The sequence below is a fragment of the Tubulanus polymorphus genome, chromosome 8 (assembly GCF_964204645.1).
Source record: "Tubulanus polymorphus chromosome 8, tnTubPoly1.2, whole genome shotgun sequence".
Taxonomy (NCBI): Eukaryota; Metazoa; Nemertea; class Palaeonemertea; order Tubulaniformes; family Tubulanidae; genus Tubulanus; species Tubulanus polymorphus.
Genome location: NC_134032.1, coordinates 11,858,940 through 11,869,646, shown reverse-complemented (window position 1 = coordinate 11,869,646; position 10,707 = coordinate 11,858,940). Strand labels below are relative to the sequence as shown.

Below are 10,707 nucleotides of genomic sequence, written 5' to 3'. Positions count from 1 at the left end.
ATTCAAATTTTGATTACTTACAGTTTTAGTCATTTACCTGTGTATCTTCTCTTAAACACCATCATCTTCCGAATGCAATACAAACATAATCTGCGGCAACCCAAACTGTTACAATTGATCCCAATTTGCCTACAAAATGAGTAAAATTTGATAAGGATTTAATCTACCTCGTTCGGTTCAACGGGCGTCTTCTTATTTACTCACCTTACGTATTGCATGTACTTCATCTGAAATCTATAAATTTTGAATTTCCATCCGTACCGGACAAAATGCCGTCCATAAAAACGTTTTTCGCGAAACATGCACTGCTCGATTTGCGAAAAACGTTTTGTGTAGTCGTTTTTCGTCTCGTGTCCGTCGAAAGTTTTGTCCTTTGCAGGCAAAACGTTTTACGAAAAACTTTTTCTGAAAAACGTTTGGGTGCCTGCGCTAGCGGCCTACAAGGCTTTGCAAGGCCACATGGAAAAGCACGCTATACAATATTTGTAAATTACGTACAACAATAATGCTCGTAACGGTTTCACTCGCATTTACAATTTGCACACTTCCACCTGCGATTACACCTTACTTACCAGTCTCAATAGAACAGAGACATTTTCTATATGACATATCTATTAAGTTTCAAGTATGTAACTATGTCACTAATTTCTATATATATCTTTTATTGGGTCGGGAAATTCGTGAATATTTCTGCATGAAAATTTGCCGTAAAAAGTCAGTCAAATAACGGTTTTATTTCAAGGATGGTTCACTTCACACAACTTTGTAAAATAATTTATGACAAAAATTCCAAATAAGGGTAATTTCCCACTAAAAATAGGAACACCCGTTGAAAATTCCTTGCAATTGGACCCGTGATAACGAACATTCTACGCACTAATCCCCACCGCTCTTAGTTCGGATAAGCTGCATGCCAGACAGATAAGCTGTTGTTTTAAATACGACACCATTTATCATCATTCTCAGTTATCGGAATAGCCCCGAAAACAAGGTGCATTATCACACAGTCCATGTAATAGTTTTCATTTTCAAATAAAATGCTACAATATTTTTTTTCCCACCAGTTATTCGGATGTTACTACGAATTACTTGATCAAATATCATATTTCACTATATTTGTCATCCACTCTTATATTCTACCATTAACTTTGATAATAATATCAAATTCTCTGATAATAATTCAGTTATTCAGAAGTTCGAAAATGGTTTCGTTTGATCAGAAAACTACAAAATCAAAACGTTCAACAATAATGCTCGTAACAGTTTCACTCGCATTTGCAATTTTCACACTTCCACCTGCGATTACACCTTACTTACCAGTCTCAATAGAGCAGAGACATTTTCTATATGACATATTAATTCAGTTTCAAGTGTGACACTATGTCACTAATTTCTATATATATCTTTTATTGGGTCGGGAAATTCTTGAATATTTCTGCATGAAAATCCGCCGTAGAAAAGTCAGTCAAATAACGGTTTTATTTCAAGGATGGTTCAATTAACACAACTTTGTAAAATAATTAAGACAATAATTCCAAATAAGGGTTATTTTCCACTAAAAATAGGAATACCCGTTGAAAATTCCTTGCAATTGGACCCGTGATTACGCACATTGTTAGTAAATAGCAACCACACCAGCAGCTGTAACCTGTTAATAAATTCTATATGAAATTGTATTATGGGACTGCGTTCATCTACGGACACGGATTAGAGTGTTTTATTCGACTGCTAACTAGATTGCTATATATCTGTCGGCATTTGATTTTGCGTTTAGAAGCTGATAGTACGTAGTCGAATATGATAAAGAGAATAAGAATATTTACGAAGAGTATCTGTCCAAATCACAGTATCACATTCAAACTCATGCTCACGTAGCTCCTGTGATTCACACTTAATTATCGTCTAACGTTATTGAACTTATTTAGAAACGACTGGTTCCGCTAGAGACTCGTTCAATCGGTATCAGAGGAGAAAAAACACGGTCTTTTCTAGATACGTTGAATAACGTTAGAAAAATAATTACGTTGCTTAATTAACTAATTTATGAGTAATTTGAATATGTTTTGAATTTAGAGATGTGTTCGAAACATTGTATAACTTGATTTCGGGAGGATTCCTCGTTTTCTCTTGGGTCTAAAGCGTATTTCGATGTTTAACTCCTTCTGTTGAATTTTCGCTGAACTAAAATCACAATAGATCCTTGGTAAAGAATTCATATTTTCATAAAGTAATATGAAGGAGAACTGAGAATGCTACTGCGGCAGTCGAGGGATTGTTTCTTTGGGCAGTCGAAGTTTGATCAATGATTAATAAAACAATGGTTTTTGTAATTGGTTCTTTTAATTAAGCCAGAAATCAATAGACCGGATTCAGTCACGGGCTCGAACCCGATCTATGGTTAGTGATTCTGATTGGTCTGAATACCGAACAAGGGATATCCTGTGATTTGGATTCTATCTTAGTTTAGATAAATCCCACCAGATAGTTCTCAATTCCATAGTTTACGAAAACGATATTTTCGGCTGTGTATTATGTTTTCGTGTACGGTATTTCCATTTCAATTTATTATGAAAATAAGAATTGTGGATGCAATATTTTTCGACTACACCTTTCGATCCGTGCATGATATCACAGACGTCAACCAAAATGCTCAAAATATGGTGTTGACATCAGGTCATGCTAGGTCCTCATTGGCATAAGGTTACCATGGGTGATAGGAAGATAATTATCAAAGACTTATTATTTGGGCGGTTTTGCAAAATGGCCGCTTCCGCCGTTACTGAAAACGGCATTTTCGAACATAATTTTGCAACCACGTTACCTAGACTATGATTTCCTTTGTGAAGAAAGTGTCACACACAATTAGGTTCGAATCCCGCTGCTGATAGATAATACGATGCGAATCAGTTCTTCGCGAAATGACTTCAAATACGCGATATATATGAACAAGAAAATTAATTTTAAAAAATTATTCGACGCCTGCGAAAAAAAAATGTAGAATTTCTGGGATAAGCTAATGTGGAATTGCAAATTTGAAATCGAAGTTGTAAGAAATTTGGGGAATTATGAGATTTGGCGATTGAGTAGATGATACAGGTCTTCGACTCAAGTAGTGGTTTAATTTTTTTTATTGAAAATTCTCAATAATTGATCGCGAACTTGCGACCGACTTCATTTACTTATGCCTCTAAGCTGGTCTGCAACTTTATTGCCTCCATCGTTGAAGAAAGAGCTCTTCTGATGTCTGCTTCATCATGACTTCGAGCATATCGTGTGGCCTAGCCAGCCGGCACGGTCCCCGGGCCCAGGCCACGGATTTGGCTGTTACTCGATATCCTTGAGTCTTGAGTCTGGATTGAAGTAGACATTGTCATTTAATTAAAATAACATGTTTATGTTATTCTGTATGAATTACCCGTGTGTCATGTATGTTGTATTTTCTTATTTAAAAATTTGTATTCATTGAATTTTGGAATTTTATCCCGGAATTTCAATGTAATAAGGATCAATAAAGAATTGAATTGAATTGTCACCTAATACACATGCCATCAGAGGACGCGGAGCCGTATTTGACAGCTATGCTATTATAAATTGCTAATCTCACTAAACCTGCATACCCCTAATATCGAACATATTTTCTAAAACATTTGGATATTGAAATTATATGTTTACACAATTGACCGCCTGTAGCCGCTGATATCATTCACGCCGGCCCTACACCCATCGTAGATAGCTTCGTCATTCCACCAGCATCCCAGCGTCAGGGTTTGACTTTTATATCAGACTCCCGCATCGTGTATACATCCGCCATTTAACCGAATAATCCGATTCACTTATCATTTCGATTTATGCCTGCCGCTTCTGATATAATCAAAATCCTTTACTATTACAATGCGTCTTCTAATGATATTCAATGCAATATAACATTTCAACGTTCAAATATAGGTCATTATATAATTACAGGAAGCCACTCTATGTCTATGTAAATAATATTTTGCCAAATAGCTTGATTGTGTACACATAGACCTGTGACGTTTTGCACATCGATTTACGGCTGTCGTTTGTAAAATGACGCTGAATGGTTAACATTGTTTAGGTTTCATAATGGTAACGTTTTATAGGGCGTCAAAAAAATTAAAAGCGCTGTTTGTCATTATCAGGACGCCCACAGTAAGGATCAGCTATTTACTTATTTGATGCGGTAACTGCGTCAGTAGATCGCTTGTAGTATAAACAAGAACGTACGCAATTTCTGGTGCGTCCAATACGAAAAAAGGCTATAATCATGCAAATAAGATTGCGTACGAATAGATTATGGCGAAATAAATATTCGAATACGACTGCAACACTCTGCGGTTCTGATGATAAATTTTACGTAGTGCAGTGTGGTATCCAATGAAATGCCCAATATGGCTAGAAAAATATAAACCAAAGTTTGGCCTTGACAATCGATGAGCCTCTTTGTGGCAAGCGAGGATCCACCAAGTGGGCTAGTCTACATTAGGACAACGACTCCCGAATTTCGAAGTCATTACCGATGAGTGGATTTGACTTTTATCCGGGATTATATATGTTATTACGGGCTAATATCAATTACAATCAATACTAATAATGTTAGTATTCCGGTAATAGTAATACAAATTGTCGATTTGAACGATGTTTCCTTTAACAGGTCAAAATGCCATATTTTGTAAATGGATAGAAATATAAAGAATTAATGCTCAAATGTGCTCAGAGATTGCACATCTCAACGTCGAATCGGATTTTCACATCCATGCTCCAACTTAATCGGGCTTTACTCTAGCATTGACCAACCAGAAATAATTTTTACAAGTTCATGATGAAGAAGACTTTTCTGCACGCCGCCAGAAGTTGGAATAAGAACACGTAATTTGTGATTTGGATGTTGTTTGTCCATTCATTGTGTCAAGTTATAATATGATATTAGGAATAAATCATTGCTAATGAATTGTGTAGATTTTATTTTGTTTCATTGAACCCGAATCGACTGTCGAAATAATGTAAACGTATCAATCTGCACTCTTGGCCCACCTCTTCAGAAGTTCGACAATTCCAGGTGATTGGTGAATGTGCGATGGGTTTTTATTCGGCGTTATTTAGCCGCCTGTAGTTTATACATGCATTCCTTTAATGATACAAAACTCCAGAAAAACACATTACTGACAGTTATTATTATGATCAGATCATTTTTACTATATTTCGAGCTTGTGCCCAGTTATACAATGCAGTGCATTATAGAAATGGATAAAGCATCAGATATACGTTAGTGAGGACAGCATTTGGAAGCAAACGTTTTGCAACAGCCATATCTTGGTCCACCAATGAACCAAAGGGTTCCCGACCTTCCATGACATGAGCAAGGAATTCCTCTCTTTTCAACCTCAACTTCTGCAAAAGTCATAAAAAGTCATATAAATAGTTCCCTCGTGTAGTTAGTCCCGAAAAGAAGTTAGAGGATTTCGTTGAACGAAAAATTACCTTCTGCCGCAATGGCTCCAATGATCATGAACAAAGCCAAGGCGATGAACAGAGTCTTATACATATTCTGAAAATGATTTCGATAATTGAACTTATTTCCCATTTCTCGGACAGATCTATGAATTGAAAAACTCAATATCTTTCTTTGTCTGTTGCGAAGAAGAATTGATCATAATGCTTTTAAGCAGAAACAAAAGATACGAGAAAATAAAGAAACGAAAAGCTGAAATTATGCTTATTGATTGAATGATGACCGTTAAGAAGACAGAAAATAACGTTAGAAAACAACCATGACGTTAGTCGCGATATCTGTAATTCGAACCTGTAATGGATGGCGAATCTCTATCTATGGTACGAACATATCCTTCATCAGGCAAGGATTCGACAGAATGACACTGCCTTGTGCGAATCCATGTCTGATGGAAAACTTGCAAAATCCTCCATATGCGAGTCTCACTACATACCTTTTTCAATGCCAGTATCTACCCACCTGATCCCCGCGAAAGCTTCACTTACCTCAGATTTTGTGCGCGCGTTGTTAACGAGATCTATAACAATTGACTTAAAGGTAGAAATCCATCGTTATATATACATTGTGATAAACTGATAATTTGCACATAAGCAGCTTTGAAGATTTTCGTAATAAATTATCGTCCACGTTGCGTCAGACATACGTATAATCCAGCTGCACATTTCTACACACGTCGAACTTGAAAAGTGTTCAGGAAATTTGGTGAGGAGCGCAGGGGTCGAGTAACGTATGGATTTCAAATTTTGATTACTTACAGTTTTAGTCATTTACCTGTGTATCTTCCCTTAAATACCATCATCCTCCGAATACAATACAAACACAATCTGCGGCAACCCAAACTGTTACAATTGATCCCAATTTGCCAATTCAACTGCCAATTTGCCAACGCAAAATTTCGGCTCATTTACGGTACAGTCCAATGGGACCCAACAGCCGTGCCAATGTATCATTACCGTACTAAAAACGTGTTGTGAGTGTGAAAACGGCATTTTCCCGATCTTTTATGTGATAAAACTGTACCAAAGATGACGGGTACGGAAAACGGTTACGGCCGTTAAATCCTTATCAACCTACAAAATGAGTAAGATTTGATAAGGATTTAAACTACCTCGTTCGATTCAATAACAACGCGGCTGAGAGAGGTGGGAAGTTATACGTATTGGAAAAAGTTAGAGGTCATATGCCTCTAAGACTCTTCTGTAAGTTTGTTCGGAGTAGAAATCTGGACGGGCGTCTTTTTATTTACTCGCCTTACGTATTGTATTTTATTTGAAATCTATAAATTTTGAATTTCCATCCGTACCGGAAAAAATGCCGTCCAAAAAAACGTTTTTCGCGAAACATGCACTGCTTGATTTGCGAAAAAACGTTTTGTGTAGTCGTTTTTCGTCTCGCGTCCGTCGAAAGTTTTATCCTTTGCGGGCAAAACGTTTTACGAAAAACGTTTTCTGAGAAACGTTTGGGTGCCTGCGCATGCGGCCTACAAGGCTTTGCAAGGCCAACATGGAAAAGCACGCTATACAATATTTGTAAATTTATATTTTTTTCTCTCTTCCTCTTTTCTGAATTGTTTAACTTTCTTGTAATCTTAATGTTCTACTTTTCTGTGAAATGAATTGAAATTGAAACGTATTGAAATTCTAATCTAGGCTATATACATGCATTTGTATGCATGTAAAATTGAATTTTGATGACGAAATAAAATTGATTCGTTCAGTTTTGTTCGTGTCATCAACAAATAAAATGAATATCCTAGACATATTTATTTTTGAATGATGAGTTTGCGGCGGAACTTTCTAGGCACTAATCCCCACCGCAATAAGTTCGCAATAAGCTGCATGCCAGACAGATAAGCTGTTGTTTTGAATACGACATGATTTATCATCATTCTCAGTTATCGGAATAGCCCCGAAACATGGTGCATTATCACACAGTCCATGTAATAGCTTTCATTTTCTAATAAAATGCTACAATATTTTTTCCCGACCAGATATTCGGATGTTACTACGAATTACTTGACCAAATATCATATTTCACTATATTTGTTATCCACTCTTATATTCTACCATTAACTTTGATAATAATATCAAATTCTCTAATAATAGTTCAGTTATTCAGAAGTTCGAAAATGGTTTCGTCTGATCAGAAAACTACAAAATCAAAACGTATAACAATAATGCTCGTAACAGTTTCACTCACATTTGCAATTTTCACACTTCCACCCGCGATTTCACCTTACTTACCAGTCTCAATAGAACAGAGAGATTTTCTATATGACATATTTATTCAGTTTAAAGTGTGTAACTATGTCACTAATTTCTATATATATCTTTTATTGGGTCGGGAAATTCTTGAATATTTCTGCATGAAAATTTGCCGTAAAAGTCAGGCAAATAACGGTTTTATTTCAAGGATGGTTCACTTCACACAAATTTGTAAAATAATTCATGACAATAATTCCAAATAAGGGTAACTTTCCACTAAAAATAGGAACACCCGTTGAGAATTCCTTGCAATTGGACCCGTGATTACGCACATTGTTAGTAAATAGCAACCACACCAGCAGCTGTAACCTGTTAATAAATTCTATATGAAATTGTATTATGGGACTTCTTCGTTCATCTACGAACACGGAATACAGTGTTTTATTCGACTGCTAACTAGATTGCTATATATCTGTCAGTCTTTGATTTTGCGTTTAGAAGCTGATAGTACGTACGTAGTCGAATATGATAAAGAGAATAACAATATTTACGAAGAATATCTGTCCAAATCACAATATCACTCCAAATTCAAACTCTGCATGCTCACGTAGCTCCTGGGATTCACACTTAATTACTATTGTCCAACGTTATTGAACTTATTTAGAAACGACTGGTTCCGCTAGAGACTCGTTCAATCGGTATCAGAGGAGAAAAAACACGGTCGTTTCTAGATACGTTCAATAACGTTAGAAAAATAATTACGTTGCTTAATTAACTAATTTACGAGTAATTTGAATATGTTTTGAATTTAGAGATGTGTTCGAAACATTGTATAATTTGATTTCGGGAGGATTTTCTCATTTTCTGTGGGGTCTAAAGCGTATTTCGATGTTTAGCTCCCTCTGTTGAATTTTCGCTGAACTAAAATCACAATAGATCCTTGGTAAAGAATTGATAATAAAGTAATATGAAGAGGAACTGAGAATGCTACTGCGGCAGTCGAGGGATTGTTTCTATGGGCAGTCGAAGTTTTTGGCCAGGCTCTGTTAATGGTGTATATGAACTGGGGTGTCGATTCGAACCCAGTATATTGCTACCTCTTCTGAGTTGTCCAGCTACTGTACAAAGGCAGTCACGGGTTCGAACCCAGTCTAGTGATTATGATTATTACTATTGGTAATTATGTTTAGTGATTATGATTGGTCTGAATACCGAACAAGGGATATCCTGTGATTTTGGATTCTATCCTAGTTCAGATAAATCCCGCCAGATTTCAGTTCTCATTTCCATAGTTTACAAAAACGATTGAGATATTTTCGGCTGTGTCTAATGTTTTCATGTACGGTATTTCCATTTCAATTTATTATGAAAATAAGAAGCGTGGATTGAAGCTATATTTTTCGACTACACCTTTCGATCCATTTTACTTGCATTGGTATGACGTAATTTGTCTGTATATTGTGATTTGGTTGTTTGTCCATTCATTGTGTCAAGTTATAATATGGTATTAGGAATAAATTACTGCTAATGAGTTGTGTAGATTTTATTTTTGTTTTATTGAACACGAATCACATCTCGACTGCCGAAATAATGTAAACGTATCAATCTGCACTCTTGGCCAACCTCTTCAGAAGTTCGACAATTCCAGGTGATTGGTGAATCTGCGACGGGTTTGTCTGGCGTTATTTAGCTGCCTGTAGGTTATACATGCATTCCTGTTGGTTTCCATAGACAAGTGGCTGTTCAATATCAATTAGTCGACAAACAACACAATAAAAAAAGAAAAACTCTCTGATAGTTTGACGTTTCAACTCAATTTTTACAGTTTTTGAAAATGGCTCATAGATTTGAGTCGAAACGTCAAACTATCAGATAGTTTTTTCTTTTTTATTGTGGGTTTTTTGTCGACTTATGCATTCCTGTCTTGATACAAAACATCAGAAAAATACATTACAGACATTCTTATGATCAGATCATTTTTACTATATTTCAAGCTTGCGCCAAATTATACAATGCAGTGCATAATAGAAATGGATAAAAGCATCGGATGAACGTTAATTAGGACAGCACCTGCTAATAGCCCCTTTGCAACAGCCGCTGTGTGGTCCACTCGGTCCACCAATCACCCAAAGCGTTCCCTTCTTTAGATGACATGTGCAAGAAAGTCCTCTCTTTTCAACCTCAACTTCTGCAAAAGTCATAAGAATTAGTTCTAAATAATTCCTGAAAAGAAGTAAGAGGATTTCGTTGAACGAAAAATTACCTTCTGCCGCAATGGCTCCAATAATCATGAACATGGCCAATGCGATGAACAGAGTCTTATACATATTCTGAAAGTATGATTTCGATAATTGAACTTATTTCCCATTACTCGGACAGATCTATGAATTGAAGAACTCAATATCTTTCTTTGTCTCCTGCGAAGAAGAATTGATCATAATGCTTTTAAGCAGAAACGAAAGACACGAGAAAATAAAGAAACGAAAAGCTGAAATTATGCTTATTGATTGAATGATGACCGTTAAGAAGACAGAAAACAACCTTAGAAAACAACCATGACGTTAGTCGCGATATCTGTAATTCGAACATGTAATGGATGGCGAATCTCTATCTATGGTACGAACTCGCAGCTTTGTTAATCCCTCCATCAGGCAAGCATTCGACGTCAAGACACTGCCTTATGCGAATCCATGTCTGATGGAAAACTCGCAAAATCCTGCATAAGCGAGTCTCACTACATACCTTTTTCAATCCCGGTATCTACCCAGGCACCTGATCCCTGCGAAAGCTTCACTTACCTCAGATTTTGTGCGCGCGTTGTTAAAGAGATTTACAACAATTGACTCAAAGGCAAAAATCCATCGTTATATATACATTGTGATGAACTGATAATTTGCACATAAGCAGCTTTGAAGATTTTCGTAATAATTTATCATCCACGTTGCGTCAGACATGAGTATAATCCAGCCGCAT

General features: G+C 36.3%; 1 long non-coding RNA gene across 1 annotated transcript; it reads right to left on the bottom strand.

Moving 5' to 3' along the window:
* Nucleotides 1-5,187: 5,187 nt before the first annotated feature.
* LOC141909551 (uncharacterized) lies at nt 5,188-6,092 on the bottom strand. Its single transcript, XR_012619756.1, has 3 exons — nt 6,016-6,092; nt 5,500-5,566; nt 5,188-5,409 (listed from the first exon to the last, which is right to left on the bottom strand). It is a non-coding gene; the product is annotated as an uncharacterized LOC141909551 (long non-coding RNA).
* Between the last annotated feature and the right edge of the window lie 4,615 nt (nt 6,093-10,707).